The sequence below is a fragment of the Eleutherodactylus coqui genome, chromosome 7, assembly GCF_035609145.1.
Source record: "Eleutherodactylus coqui strain aEleCoq1 chromosome 7, aEleCoq1.hap1, whole genome shotgun sequence".
NCBI lineage: Eukaryota > Metazoa > Chordata > Amphibia > Anura > Eleutherodactylidae > Eleutherodactylus > Eleutherodactylus coqui.
The window spans coordinates 141,243,806-141,259,727 of record NC_089843.1 but is presented as its reverse complement, the minus strand read 5'-3'; positions in this window follow the sequence as shown (position 1 = coordinate 141,259,727).

The following is a 15,922-nucleotide window of genomic DNA, read 5'->3' as shown; positions in this document are numbered from 1 at the left end:
ACATCTGATAGAATGGCTGCCAAGGTTGCTGCCTTTGGACTTTTATCTTGGGGGTAATTTAAAGTCCCTTCTGTATGCAAAAAAAATATGGTTCACCTGAAACAGCAAAACTTACAGTGCTGTGAAGAAATATCACCTGCAGTACTTCAGCATGTTCAGAAAGGCTGGATTAAACATTTAACCTTGTGCATCTGGCAGAATGTTGAACACATTGAACATGTCATATAAAGCACTTAATGAAACTTTGCTCTCACTTCACTCCTGAACAAATAAAGCTAGGACAAACAGTTTTTTTTCAGTGTGTTTCTGAGTTAATTCAATATGGCGGAAATCAAAATAATCACCTAAAATGTTTCATCCAACAAAAAATACAGCATCCCTCCAAATTGATATTTTGCATATATTGGAAATTAATTATCTGATTATTATGTGGGTTAAAGACCTGTTTCATGCAGGCTACAAAATCAAACAATTTTGTAGCAATGCGACATCGCTACAAAATGCATGTATGTGAAGCCCATACTTTCCTATGGGTTCTTTCAGGCTACAAAACATCGCTCATGTGAAAGAACCAATTGGAAACTATGAGCTTCACATACATGTGTTTTGTAGCAATGTTGCTTTGCTACAAAATTGTGCGAGTTTGTATATAAGCAGAAAATAGAGATGGAGGGGAGCTGCTACCGTTAAAAATTTCCTTCTTTATTGAATAAAATAAAGCATACAGCTCACAAGTGCATGCTGAACGCGTTTCGGCAAAAGCCTTTGTGCGAGTTTGTAGCCCGTTTGAAACAGGCCAAACTAGTGTGTCCATACTTTTGCCTCACCCTCTATAAGTCCATAAGTTGAATAAGTTGACTTATATGACACATCCACAGAATATGCCTTAAAAGTATGATAGATGCAGGTTCAACTTTTGAGACTTGCACCTATCTCATGATCTGAGCTCCTCAACTGCATATATGTGGTAGCTGGGGGTGCTGGGCAGTATAATAACAGCTAAGTGAATGGGAGTTACAGACATAGTGTAGCATGGTGAGCTGCATTGTTTCCACACCCCTGAGTTACGGAAATAGAGGATCTGGCTTTGCTAATCTTTCTGTAATTTCCATTCACTTGTTCTATGAGAGTTATGGAAACAGTGTAAGACAACCCATTTGACTGTTTCTGTACTCCCGACCTCACTAGATCATTGCATGTAGGAGATATTGCAATGTCAGCCATGATTGGATGAGATCGGTATACTCCTTTAAGTTATGGTCTTGCTAAAAATTCTGAACGTTTTTTTACTTATTGTGTGAGAGTGGATAAGTACTCTCGTGAAAGTACTTATTGTGTGAGAGCTGAGAGTGGATAAGGGAGGCAATAAGAGTTTTTGATGTTCCCACAGTTAGGAAAAATCGTAGATGTTTTTGAGCGACAGGTGACGTAAGCAAGCAAGTGACTGAATATGTGGAGTGAAGCAAAAGGTTGGAATCAAATATGACCTCAAGACAGTGGGCGTGCTACTGAGAAGTTATTTTGGTAGCACAGACTGTTGGTTCTTTAGTAGATGGCAAAAACACAAAAATTTATTTTTTTCAAGGTTCAGTTTTAGATAGAGAGATAACATAGTATTAGAGACAGTGGGGAGGCAATCACTATTGTTTTGTAGTAGCATAAGTGTGATTTCTAGAAAAGAAGTATATAATTGAGTATCATCAATGTAGAGAGGGTATCGAAACACAAATCTACTGATAGTCTGTCCAATAGTGGCCATATAGATGAAAAAGAGGAGAGCACCAAACACTGAACTCTGAGGAACCCCAAATGCAAGGGGAAGAGGAAATGAAGGAGAAGAGTCGGCAAAAGATACACTGATTGAGTGGTCAAAAAGGTAGGAGGAGCAGGACAGAGTTATTTTTGAAGTCAGAAACAAAACAAAGACGAAGGAAAGTCAAATCAAGTGTATTGCTATCTTTGTGAAAGGGGAAGCTGTAAGCTGTGAGCGGCCAAGGGAGAAAGCTAGCAATTGAATCTGAGAGGTGGACGAGGAGATCAAGTCATCAATGGGGATGTTGAAGTAGCTCAAGATGAGACTTTGAATTTCACAGAATATGAAGTAGAGGAACCAAGTGGCAAAGTGATTGAGAAACAGGCTGGGAAGGCCTGGAGGCTGGTGTTAGACTGGAGTGTCCAGGGCCCGCCAGTAAAATTCATTCTGGGGGCCCACTGTACAGTTACATGCAAATGTTACCTTATCCTTGCTCACAAATTCCTCACTTTTATATTCACATATACTTCAATAGAAATGCGTCTGTGTTTGCGTGTGGCCCTGTTTCCACTGAATAATATGGAGAATGGAGCAGGTAGAACCATATGCAGATCCTGTGGGGGCTGCGGGCCCACCCAGGCTTAGGGCTCACTGGGGGATTCACCTGTTCTCCTGCTGGGGGTGGCAGATGACCATGATTTGCATGGACAGGGGATGGAAGAGTCTAAGGGTGTGGACCTCAAAAGAATAGAATGTGAGCAAGGGTATCGGGGGTTGGGAAGGGTTACCTGGAAGATGTATTGTAAAGCGAGAAGAATGCCTACGCCTGCACAATGTCTGTACTCAGATCTGGGGGTATGAGAAAAGTGTAGAACATCATAAGATCAGCGAGGGAGGTGGTGTCAGACTGTTAAATCCATGCCTCTATGAGACCCAGCAGGTTTAGAGATTTTGTAATGAAGTCACCATGGATGTGGGGAGTTTATTGCATGTCGACTACAAACAGTGTATAACAGGAAATAATGGCAAACAGTGTATAACAGGACATAACATAACTTTGCAGAACCAGTCCCAGTTAACTTCACTGCAACAATTGCAGTCTAGTGCACAGTTATACTTTCCACTTCACATGTCCACTTAAGTGGTGTAGTTCATGGTTACAGGCGGTTCATCTTAACATCCATTACAAATGCAGGGAACAACCTTTTATGTCATGATTAAAGCTATGATGATTAACTCAATTATAGGCATTCAGAATTCTTTAGTGTGCAAACTTAATATAAAGAAGCCTTACAAATCACACTAAATCACGGCTCTTGATGTCACAGCAATACTATAACTGACTGACAGTGATTTGCAACATTCTAACATTGATTTATTTTTTATATATTATGGGGGAGAGTTATCAAACCTCTTTTTGCATAAAAATATCATAATTTGGTGCAAGGCCAGCTTGTGCAAATATTTTGGGATTTTTTTTTTTCTGAAGTATGCCAAACTACACCATTTTCCCAAAAGAGGAATGGCGTCCCTGGACTGACACATTTATCTATAATTTTAGCTAAAACGGGCTTCAATTATACCAGAAATGGCAGCCACAGCAATGACGGCTTTGTGGTTGGGCACATTGTACTGCTGGGAGAGAATGCTTTCTTACAACTTTCTGCTTCATCTCTTTATGCAGTTGTATTAGAAGGTTAGCGTAGTATACCCCTGTCACAGTTTGTTCCTATGTCACAGAAGGGAAGATATAAAAACAAACACAGAAAATGGCCATATACTTACTAACTAAGGAGAGCAGATAGCTGCATCCCCTCAGCATGCAGATAGCAGACTACCAAGTGAGGGAGCTAATTACACCTGTGAGGGACACCAATGAAACAGCCACTCACACTGCCTCTTTATATAGAGGTGGGTGGCTGCTTGGTGTATACTCCTACACAGAGTGGATAGAATGCAGCTATCTGCCCTCCTTAGTCAGTAAGTATATGGCCATTTTCTGTGATTGGCTTTAGAAGGTAGCCAACCATCACCACACCCTCAAAAGGAGTCCCAAAAGACCAGTGCCATGACCTTCCCAGCTGAGGGTACTAACTTGGCCTTCTTTGGTGGAGGGAATGAGGGCTGTTGCCATTACATGAAGTTCTGTTTTGGTTCTGTCTGGAAGTGTGTTTATTCTGAAACGTCACAGCATTTCCAAATAGTACATCCATAGGGGTAACGTCTCACTAAACAACGCTCCCAATCATATTAATGGGTCTGCTCACACAAGGCTGAAAATGCAGTGTCTTCAACGCTGCGCTTTAGCAGTGTTGCATGTTCTATTTTTGGCCGTTTTTCAGCCCTGCGTTGCCCATTGAAATGAATGGGCAGCGGTTTCAGTGATGCCGAAAACACGGCACAACTTTGTACCGTGCTTTTGGAAGCAGTAAATGCCCTAGCTACACTGCCGGAGTAAAAAATATCAATACTCACCTTGCAGGTGATGTCGCTGTCCCCGGTGGTGCTCTCTGGACTTGTCAGCCGGCAGAGGAACTTTTTCTCTGGTGATGGAGATTCAAAATCCCCGCCTCCAACGAGAGATTGCTCTGAGTGGCTTTGATTGGACACATCCAAAGCTGGCTCTGATTTGCTCAGTCGGCTGTCACTTAACGGCGCTTAGCCAATCAGATCAACCGGCCGGCTTCACAAGGTCCAAACAGCAGCGCTGGGGACAGTGACTTCACCAGCTAGGTGAGTATTGATTTTTTTCTTCTATCAGCAGCCTTGGCTGTGCTTTCAGCTGTGTTGAAAACGCAGCCAAAACTCTGGCATAATGCATACCAGCGCTGCTGAAACTGTTGAAAAACGCTGCGTTTCTGCAAACGCCTGTGTGAGGGAGGCCTAATGAGCATATCTGTCCTGGGTTCATGCTGCCAGTGGAACATCATACCCCCCTCCTGTTAAGTAAGTGTATTTCTGTTGCCAGTCTTTTCACTTGTTGGACAGATTCATTACCACAGTACAGTACAGTACCACATTACCACAGTACAGACGTCTTACCACAGTACCGTGTAGCACAGGGACATTTTTTCTAAAAGAGCAAGAGAGAAGTCAACCAATATATCAGTGAGAATTGAAACTCTAGATGTACAGATGTGTCCACACTTAACTTAGGTCTAATTTTGTTAAGGACTCCAATTTTTCACGAAACCGTTACAATTAGAGATGAGCGAGCACCAAAATGCTCGGGTGCTCGTTACTCGGGACGAAATTTTCGCAATGCTCGAGGGTTCGTTTCGAGTAACGAACCCCATTGAAGTCAATGGGCGACCCGAGCATTTTTGTATATCGCCGATGCTCGCTAAGGTTTTCGCTTGTGAAAATCTGGGCAATTCTACAAAGTGATGGGAACGACACAGCAACGGATAGGGCAGGCGAGGGGCTACATGGTGGGCTGCATCTCAAGTTCCCAGGTCCCACTATTAAGCCACAATAGCGGCAAGAGTGCCCCCCCCCCCGCACTGTCAGCGTAAAGATCGTCCTCCTCTGCCATAGCTGTAACAGCTGTGGCAGAGAAGAACGATGTTAGCCCATTGAATTCAATGGAGCCAGCAATACAGCAGGTTCCACTGAAAGCAATGGGCTGCCGGCGATCGCAGGATGAATTGTCGGGAAGGGGTTAAATATATAACCCCTTCCCTGCAATTCATCCAGAAATGTGTTACAATAAAAATATATACCGGCGTATAAGGCGACGGGGCGTATAAGATGACCCCCCAACTGTCACCTTATACGCCGGCAATACAGTGGAGCAAAGAATAAAAATCATTACTTACTTCTTCTGACGTTCTGCGGCGCTCCTGCAGGCTGTCGCTCCCTCCTGGTTCCCGGCAGACCATTGCTTTCTGGACGCAGGGCTTAAAATTCCCGCCTCCAGAAACACAGCCAATCACAGCCATTCAATGACATCATTGTCATTGGCAGTGATTGGCTGAAGGCACGTGTGTTTCTGGAGGCGGGGATTTAAAGCCCTCCGTAGAGAAATCAATGCTCTGCCGAGAACCAGGAGGGAGCAACAGCCTGCAGGAGCACCGCATAACACCAGGAGGGAGTGACAGCCTGCAAGAGCGCCGCAGAACGTCAGAAGAAGTAAGTAATGATTTTTATTCTTTGCTCCACTGTATTGCCGGCCTATAAGGTGACAGTTGGGGGGGTCGTCTTATACGCCCCGTCGCCTTATACGCCGGTATATATTTTTATTGTGACACATTTCTGGATGAATTGCAGGGAAGGGGTTATATATTTAACCCCTTCCCGACAATTCATCCCGCGCTCGCCGGCAGCCCATTGCATTCAGTGGAACCTGCTGTATTGCTGGTTCCATTGAATTCAATGGGCAAACATCGTTCTTCTCTGCCACAGCTGTTACAGCTGTGGCAGAGAAGAAGGATTTGTCTTCTATATGTTCTCAATGGGGTCGGCGCTGCTGCCGCCGGCCCCATTGAGCGCATATAGAGAAGATTTATGGCCTTAAGAAGGACCGTTGGGGTTCTTGAAACCTAAAATACTCCTAACACTCTCCCTATAGCAGCTCCAACACGATAGCACTTTCCCTGAACTAATGTCAGAATTAGAGATGAGCGAACGTACTCGTAATGAGTACTTACGCACCCGAGTACCGCCATTTTCGAGTACTTCAGTACTCGCGCGTAAAGATTCGGGGGGCGCCGTGGGGCGGGGAGAGGCGCGGCGGTGCGGGGGGTAGCAGCGGGGAACAGGGGGGAGCCCTCTCTCTCTCCCTCTCCCCCCCACTCCCCACTGCTACCCCCCGTGCCGCCACGGCGCCCCGCGAATCTTTACGCGCGAGTACTGCTGTACTCGAAAATGGCGGTGCTCGGGTGCGTATGTACTCGTAACGAGTACGTTCGCTCATCTCTAGTCAGAATGCATCTGAGGCGAGCCGCGGGAGGGGCAGATTTCAATACTCGGGTGACACCTAATCTCGCCAGCCACTCACTGCAGGGGGGTGGTATAGGGCTTGAACGTTGCAGGGGGAAGTTGTAATGCCTTCCCTGTCTTTTAATTGGCCAGAAAAGCGCGCTAACGTCTCAGAGATGAAAGTGAAAGTAACCCGAACATCGCGTGGTACTCGTTACGAGTAACGAGCATCCCGAACACCCTAATATTCGCCCGAGCATCAAGCTTGGACGAGTACGTTCGCTCATCTCTAGTTACAATACAATATTACAACACTAGCAAAAGCCGTGAATTCTGCAGTCCACAAAACAACCACTGGATGGCCACAATAGACACATGTAGGATGGAGATCTTATGTAAGAGTAACACAAAGTCATGTTGTTTTGAAAAGCTGGTTATTTTGTGATACACATATTTGATACAGATACAGAACATATATGAAAATATTTTTGAAGCATTGGCGTAACTATAGGGGATGCAGGGGATGTGGTTGCACCCGGGCCCAGGAGCCTTAGGGAGCCCATAAGGTCTCTCCTCTCCATACAGATAGTCCCCGACTTGCGAACATTCGACTTACGAATTTCGCTAGATACGAACTATCTGTACAGCACAGTATGATGTAATGCTATAGCATTACATCATACTGTGCAGGGGCCGGAGAGGCTTCTATCAAGCCTGATAGAAGCCTGCCCGGTCAGATCGTGGTTGCTAGGCAGCCGGGGGCCTTCTGAAAGGCCCTAGGGCTGTCTATGCAGAGCGCCTAGCAAGCCGTGCGCTTGATGGGCACTCTGCATAGACAGCCCTGGGGCCTTTCAGGAGCTCCCCGGCTGCCTAGCAACCACACAGCGTCCCGCGATCTCATCGTGGGACGCTGTACGGGCCCCCTGAACGTCGGGTGCAGGCTGTTTCTTACATCGGGCACCCGGCGGCAGCAGTTCCGACGAGCTGCACCGCTCGTCAGAACTGTTAACACTTTAAATACCGCTGTCAGAGCGGTATTTAAAGTGTTAACAGTTCCGACAAGCGCCACGGCTCGTCGGAACTGCTGCTGCCGGGTGCCCGCTGTAAGAACAGCCGGCACTCGACGTTGTATGGAGCGGGATCCACCCGCGATCCCCTCCATACAAGCATTTGTTCGACTTGCGAACAAAATGGACTTGCGAACGGGCTCCCGGAACGGAACCTGTTCGCAAGTCGGGGACTATCTGTATAGGGAGCATAGTACTATGAATAAAGCATTATAGTTGGAGCCCTGTTACAGGTTTTACATTGGGGCCCCGAAGCTTCAAGTTACGTCTCTGCTTAGAAGTCTTAATTTGAAAACATTCAAGACACGACCGCATTTTTGTCTTTAAAGAAAACAATGAGGTGTTAAATTATCGGCTTCATTTGTCTGCTAAAGCATCACAGTATCTCTGTAAAATGATTTGGCTGGATTAAAGCAGAAGAGCAGTTTACAGCAGTTTGATGAACAATTATTCTGTAAATGGACTTTAATTTAATTTTTCCTTGAATGTGTAACACTATCCTAGGCTGTGCTGTACAGGTAAGTGATTCAGTGCTGGTAAGTAAGATGACCTCTAAAAGTATATAGACATTTTCTTCCTCCAACTCTTATTATTGCTCTCTTAGCTTATTTCCAGTGCGTATTTATTCTCTAGCAGCATCTCTAGACAATACTACATTTTTAAGTAAAATTCAATATCATAAAATAAGCATGAGTAAGTTTACTTTTTATGTTCATTTGACTCGTTTCATAGCATCTATTGTACATAAAGAAATTTATGGGAAAACGGACCATTTCACCTTTATAACACAATGGTCTACAAAGCAAAATAAATTCGGCATATCTCAGCTGAAAGTTTCCATTCTGACCCTGTATTTTGTTTTTCTTTTTGGCACCAAATGGAGATTTGAACAATAATTGTATTTTATTCACACAAAAAGAATTTAGTGGGTGAGAGAAAGGTGAATGCACCTGAAATAATGAATCCCGCTATTTTTTTATTATCCAACATCTTCTTGTGATATATTCAGAAAAGTCAGATTGCTGTACTTGCACCTAAGTTAGAACTGTAAAATTAGTTTGTTAATAAGTTTGTTAATCATAATAACTAAGAAAAGGAGTTGAAAAGGTTTTCCAGGAATAAAAAGAAACATTGTTAGGGAAGAATTATGCTAGTTAGCTTTAAGGGAGCCATACACCTTAGATAGCTGTTAGTCAAACCAAGAATCCAAGAGTTTGCAATGGAGAGAGAAGAAGAATGGCACTTTTAGATAAATCAACTGTCAGGCACTTAAAGGGGTTGTCTCGCTGCAAACATCAAAATTTTACTTTACCCCATTCCCCCTGTCACCCCCCTGGCATAAAATAGCAATTTAAAGCGGTTTTTAAGCCGCTTGCTACTCACCGATGTGCTGAAATGTGAAGTTTTAAAAATCTTCTGCCTAAGATGGCTGCCGGTCCTTTCCCAGGGATGCACTGCGGTTTTCTCCCATGGTGCACCGCAGGTCTTCTCCCATGGTGCACCATGGGCTCTGTGCGTTCCATTGCCGATTCCAGCCTCCTGATTGGCTGCAATCGGCACACGTGACGGGGCGGAGCTACGATGACGACGCGGTGACCAGCTCTCCGGCACGTGCGGCCCCATTCACCAGGCAGAAGACCGCACAGCGGAAGCGCGTCCAAAAAAGCAAGAAGCCAGCGAAATTAGACGGAACCATGGAGACGTGGACGCTAGCAACGGAGCAGGTAAGTGAATAACTTCTGTATGGCTCATATTTAATGCACGATGTCCATTACAAAGTGCATTAATATGGCCATAGAGAAGTGTATAACCCCACTTGCTGTCACGAGACAACCCCTTTAAAGGGCTTCTGTCAGCAAAATCACTTTTTAGGGTGGGCCCTGCATCCCTGTACAATCTAACCTGTTGAAAGAAAAGGTTAAAAAACAAAGTAAACTCGCCTAATCCCGTTGTATGTGTTCCCTCTCTTGTCAACCTGTCACGTGAGGGGTCATCTCCCAAAGGCTCCTGTGCTCTGACGCTGACCTGGCCACGTCTAATCTCTGACGCCCTCGGAGAGTGGATGGCGAGTGCGCAAGCGCGCCAGAAAGGGGGACGCATGCGCACTCACTGTCGACTCTCCGAAGATGTCAGAGGTTAGACGTGGTCAGGCCAATCAGTGGGCGATTTGTCAATTGTGACGTGTCGACCACTGACTTGGGTGGCAGTACTTCCTGTCCGGCAGTGTTCGAAGCAGTGGTGGAAGCTGGCACTTTGCCAGCTTTTATACTGCGATAGATAGCCTGCAGGAGGGACATCAAAAGAGCAGCAGGTGAGTATAATTTTTTTTATTTTGCTGACAGAATCCCTTTAAGCACCCGGCAGCTCTTCCAATGACTATTGTCTTCTGCTTTCACACAGAAACGGTAACTGCTCGGTGAATGGAGGCGGAGCTCGGCAACATTCACTATGAACAGTAAGTCGTTCAAAGATGAAGTTGCTCACCTGTTGCTTTGTTTCAGTGAGCCGAAATAAAGCAGCTAGCGACTAATGAGCGATATCTCACTCAGTGTCCTGTAGCATCCCACATTATAACTGTAGGTCAAAATAGCTCGTTTGAGCAAATTATCTGCTGATAGTTGGCCTGTGTAAAAGTACCCTAAGATGCTGCCAGATACCTCTGCCAGCGGCTTATCTCCATTGAGAACAAAAGGACTGGGTATGTTGAAACACAATATGCCCAAACTTTCTCCAGCCATTAGAAAAGAGTGAAGACACAAATCAGTGGATTCACCCAATATTCATCTAATGTATTTGATCACCGTTAGATTTTCTGACCGTAAGCGCTTTTATTCACTAGCATTTTTTTAACCCTGCGATATCGCTGCGATTTTTTTTACTGCAAATGTCAATGGGACTTTCTAATGTTAAAATTGCATCGCACAAAAATCGCAAGTTTGCGCTTCTGCGATTTTAACATTAGAAAGTCCCGTTGACATTTGCAGTAAAAAAAAAACGCAGCGATACCGTAGCGTTAAAAAAACGCTAGTGGGTAAAAGCCCTTATCTCACTGCCACAGGTGGCTAGACCTCCCACTTACAGATTCTGTACTTTTAAAATTTAATTTGCGGCACACTGCCCAACAGTAAGTATATGGCAGTGGCTATGAAAATCATTCATTAAATAAACAGATGTAGCATGCCAAACATCTGGATCTGTGTCCACTGAAGCACGGCAACTGTTACCTGAATGTGCTTTCCGAATTCCTGTAAATACACTTTTGAAATGTAACATAGTAACATAGTATGTAAAGCTGAATGAAGACAATGTCCATCTAGTTCAGCCTGTTGAATGTGAAATGTGTTCATGTGTTTCAACTGTACAAGCCAAGCGGCGAAAACATCTTTATATACAGTAAAAATCAGCTTGAAAACTGTGTGCAGTTTTTTAATGCAGTTCTTGCCCATGCTGTACAGTTCTGATATATATATATATATATATATATATATATATATATATATATATATATCTCATTTGAAGAAGAAAAAAATTCCTTCCTGACTCCATAATGGCAGCCACAGTAATCCCTGGATCAACATTCGAAATAAACAGCCCGCTAGTCACCTAATATCTATATCCTGTAATATCATAGCGCTCTAGAAAGACATCTAGTCCCCTCTTAAACTCTTCTATGGATTTTGCCATCACCACGTCCTCAGGCAGAGAGTTCCACGGTCTCACTGCTCTTACAGTAAAGAACCTCCTTCTGTGTTGGTGATGAAACCTGGGTATAAACAGATCATGGGAGCGATCCTTGTATTATTGACTAATGTATTTATACATAGTTATTTGATCACCCTTTAGCTGTCTTTTTTCCAGGGTGAATAATCCCAATTTTGATAGCCTCTCTGGGTATTCCAGTCCTCTCATTTAGTTTATTAATCTAGTTACCCTTCTTTGAACCCCCTTAAGCACTGCAACATCTTTCCTGAGCACTGGTGCCTTGTATAGTGGAAGAATAATGTTCTCGTCCCTCCCCCTTTCTGCTCCCCATCGTTTCTTCTAAAGAAGTTGTAACCCTGTAGATTCACTGCCCAATTGCACTTATCATCAAGCTATGTTTACATTATTCCCACTATATCTTAATTTTCATCAGCCATTCTCGTGTTAAGCTCCCCCACTTTACCAATCAGACTTCTTGCATCTATTGCCATACAATTTATACGGTTGTTGATGTTTTTTATATTTATTGTGCTACTAATAGTACTATTAGCTGTTCTGTCAGTTATAACTGTACTAACCACACCCCCTGCTTGACTCCCATTCCCATTATTTGGTCCCAGGTCACCATCTACACTATCTACCCCCCTGTTTTTCTTTTTGCCCTCCCCCCATTACCTAGATTAAACACTTCTCCAGCCTCATAGCCATCTTCTCCTCCAGCACAGCTGCACCCTCCCCATTAAGATACAGCCCGTACCTACGGTAGAGCCTGTAGCCGACAGCAAAATCAGCCCAGTTCTCCAGGATCCCAAACCCCTCCTTCAAATTCGGAGCCACTTGCTTGCCTTCCTAAGATCCTGCTGCCTTTCTAGTGTGGCTTGTGGTGCAGGTAGTATTTCCGAGAAAACTACCTTGGAGGTCCTCAATCATTTTTGAGGGCCCTCCATTGACCCCTAATTTGTTCATTGATGCGAATGTGCAACATGACCGCTGGATCCTCACCAACCTCTCCCAGCAATCTGTCAATCCAATCTGCAATGTGTCAAACTCGAGTATCAGGAAGACAACACACCGTTCGATCCCAGTGATACTGTACATATAGACCATTCTTTATGTAGCTATATAAGGATTATATGGACATGTCATGCATGTGCCGCTAAGAGACTCAACACACAAGCCACTCATAGGATACCCAAGCTAGACCTTTAGCACATGTGCAGCAGTCACAGGTTGGACGCATGCCTCACACATGCTGACACAGTACTGACCCTTGGTAGAATCCCAATGTTCACAAAAGAGAGCTCTCCCATGGGCAGATGAAATAATATATGCCTTCCACCATTTTGCAGGGAAGTACATGTAATCATAAAGAAGGCAAAGGAAGCATTGTATAGTACAGTACTGATAAAAAAAAAAGACATATAACTCACTCTGTACCAAGGTAAGCACAATAAGAATGTCTTACTCCTAAGTACCATGCACCCGTACATCCAAATGAAAAAAAAAACCTGACACTGTCAGTTATTATAACAGCAGTAAATATGGTGTAAAAAAATAAAACACAAAAAGGTTCTGGTAAAACCGCAGTAATGTAAAAAATAGTGATGGGGACAGACGTGTCCCCTTGGCAGTTCAATGGGGGGGGGTGCCCAAACCTGGTGGTTCTAGTGTTAAATTCAATATTACTTACTAAAGCCAATATGTAGAAATATGTGAAGAATAACAATATCCTTTTACAGGGTCTTTATTTGGTTCATGATCAGAGTAAATACACTATTATATATTAATAACATCATCAGTACCTAATCTCAACCACTATTATCACAGTGCAAAGTTTGACATTAATGTACCATTATCTGCTGCCTGGTATGGATGATTCTACTTTGCTTTTCATCTAGTTGCTCGGTGATTTAACGTCCCCCCCCCCCCCCTCCATGGTTCAGTGACTGACTATATAGACCTTGATGATCTAGACCATAGTTCCCTGTACCTGGTGTTCAGTGGTCACTTTTTGGGCTCACAGTTTTGCGTTATGATAAAGCTGCTTTGAGCAAATCCATATATCTTTTACGAATATAATGGGACAGGTTTATTAATAATGTCTAAAAATAAAGACCTCATAAACCAAGAGGAGACATGCAGAAGATGTGCCCAAATTATCAACGTGCCACACACTGAGTAATAGTTTTGGCACATCTTGAGAGACAAGTTAGATACTTTTCTTTGACTTATGCCACCTCTGTATTTTTCTGCCAAACGTGTGACGCGTACAGTACTGTGCAAATGTTTTAAGTGAGTGTGGAAAAAATGCTGCAAAGTAAGATTGCTTTTAGAGATGAGCGAACATGTCCGTTACGGACACATCCGCACCCGGACACCGGCTTTGCCGAACACTGCAGTGTTCGCGCGTAAAGGTCCGGGTGCCGCCGGGGGGCGGGGAGATGCGCGGCGGCGCGGGCGGCAGTAGCGGGGAACAGGGGGGAGCCCTCTCTCTCTCCCTCTCCCCCCCACTCCCCGCCGCACCCCCCCGCGCTGCCACGGCGGCCCCCGAACTTTTTCGCCCGAACACTGAAGTGTTCGCAAAGTTCGGTGTTCGGGCGAAAAAGGGGCGGGGCCGAACGTGTTCGCTCATCTCTAATTGCTTTCAAAAATAGAAGAGTTAATAGTTTATTTTTCTCAACTAACAAAGTGCAAAGTAAATGTACACTTTCACACAGTTTTTAAAGGAACGCGGCAGGGAGGTTGTCCCAAACATCTTGGAGAACTAACCAGAGATCTTCTGTGGATGTAGGCTTGCTCAAATTCTTCTGTCTCAAATCTCTTCATGTAATCCCAGACAGACTCAATGATGTTGAGATAAGGGCTTTGTGGGGACCACATCATTATTTCCAGGACTCCTTATTCTTCTTTACATTGGACATAGTTGTTAAAGGGGTTCTGACACGAATAAGGTTTTTATGCTTTAACAGCCATTGTTCCCTTGTCTGCCTAATAGACACAAAGAACCCACGATTTTTAGCGTGCTTAAGCATAAAAACCTAATGCTTACCTTTTTGTTCTGTTGTTGTGCAGTGGGGGTCATCTCCCAGCAGGCTTTCAGCTTCCTCTGACGAGCCAGGACGGCCCCCCCCCTCCCTCCGGGATTGCGCGCAGGCGCAGAAGACAGGTGCCCTCTGACAGGAGTCAGGATGGGCCACCTCTCCACTGCGCACGCGCAGAAATTGGAGTTCAGCCAGGACGGACAGGCCGTCTACAACAAGCACTGCTTGTGACGTGGTGCCCGTCCGTTCACCTCGGAAGTGGCTCACGGATGGAGCAGAGCAGGAAGCGGTCATTTTGACCGCTCTAGCTCTGCTTCAAGAAGCTACAGAAGAAGATGCCTGATGGAGGGGACATGCCTGATGATCGGTCTTGGCCAGGCAAGGTAAGACATTTTTTTTTTCCATGTCAGAACCCCTTTAATGACATTCAGTGAATGTTTGGGATTGTTCAGCTGCAGAATTAATTTGCAGCCAATCAGGGGCCTCCTCGATGGTACTATATGATGAATAAGTATCTACCTGTATTTCTCAGCATTGAGGACACCATTAATGCCAACCAAATGTCCAACTTCATTTGCTGAAATGCAGCCCCAAACTTGCACGGAATCTCCACCATGCCTTTCTGTTGTTGTGTTGTGCACCTAAAAGAATTGATGCTATTTTGAAGGCAAAGGGTGATCACACCATCAAAGCATCGCTAGTAGAGATAAGCGAGCATACTTGGTAAGGCGATATGAACATCGCCTTTTTCGAGTACCTGCTAGCTTGTCCCTGAAGATTGGGGAAGGGGGGCGTGAGGGTCGGGGACGACGCGGGGGAGCGAGGGGGAGCGGGGAGAAGAGTGAGAAGGATCCCTCTCTCTCTCCCTCCCGATCCCCTCTGCAACGCCCCGCTCACCCCCGCACCCCCCCCCCCCCCCGAATCTTCAGGAACGATCCAGGAGGTACTCAAAAAAGGCTATGCTCTCTCTCGAGTATATCGCCTTACTGAGTATGCTCACTCACCTCTAATCACTAGCTGTTGTCCCCTGTGGGGACTAAAAAAAAGTTAAAGATCAATAAAGCTTTACTAATTATTAAAAAAGAAAAGTAATAAAAGTTTAAAAAACCCTTTTGCCATATTTATAATAAAAGAATTGCTGCGTCCGTAAAAGTCCAATCTATCAAAGTAAGATGTTATTTACCCCACAAGATGAACATTGTAAAAAAAACAAACGCCTGAAATGCACTTTTTGATCACGCTGTCTCCAAGAATAAATGCAATAAAAAGCGATCAAAAAGTGATATGTATTCCAAAATGGCTCCAATGCAAACTACAGGACATCTAGCAAAAATGAGGCCTTGCACAAATATGTCAACGGGAAAATAAAAAAGCTATTGCGCACAGAAGATTGGGGCAGAAAATAATTTAAAAAATGTTGTATCTTTGGAAAAAAATAC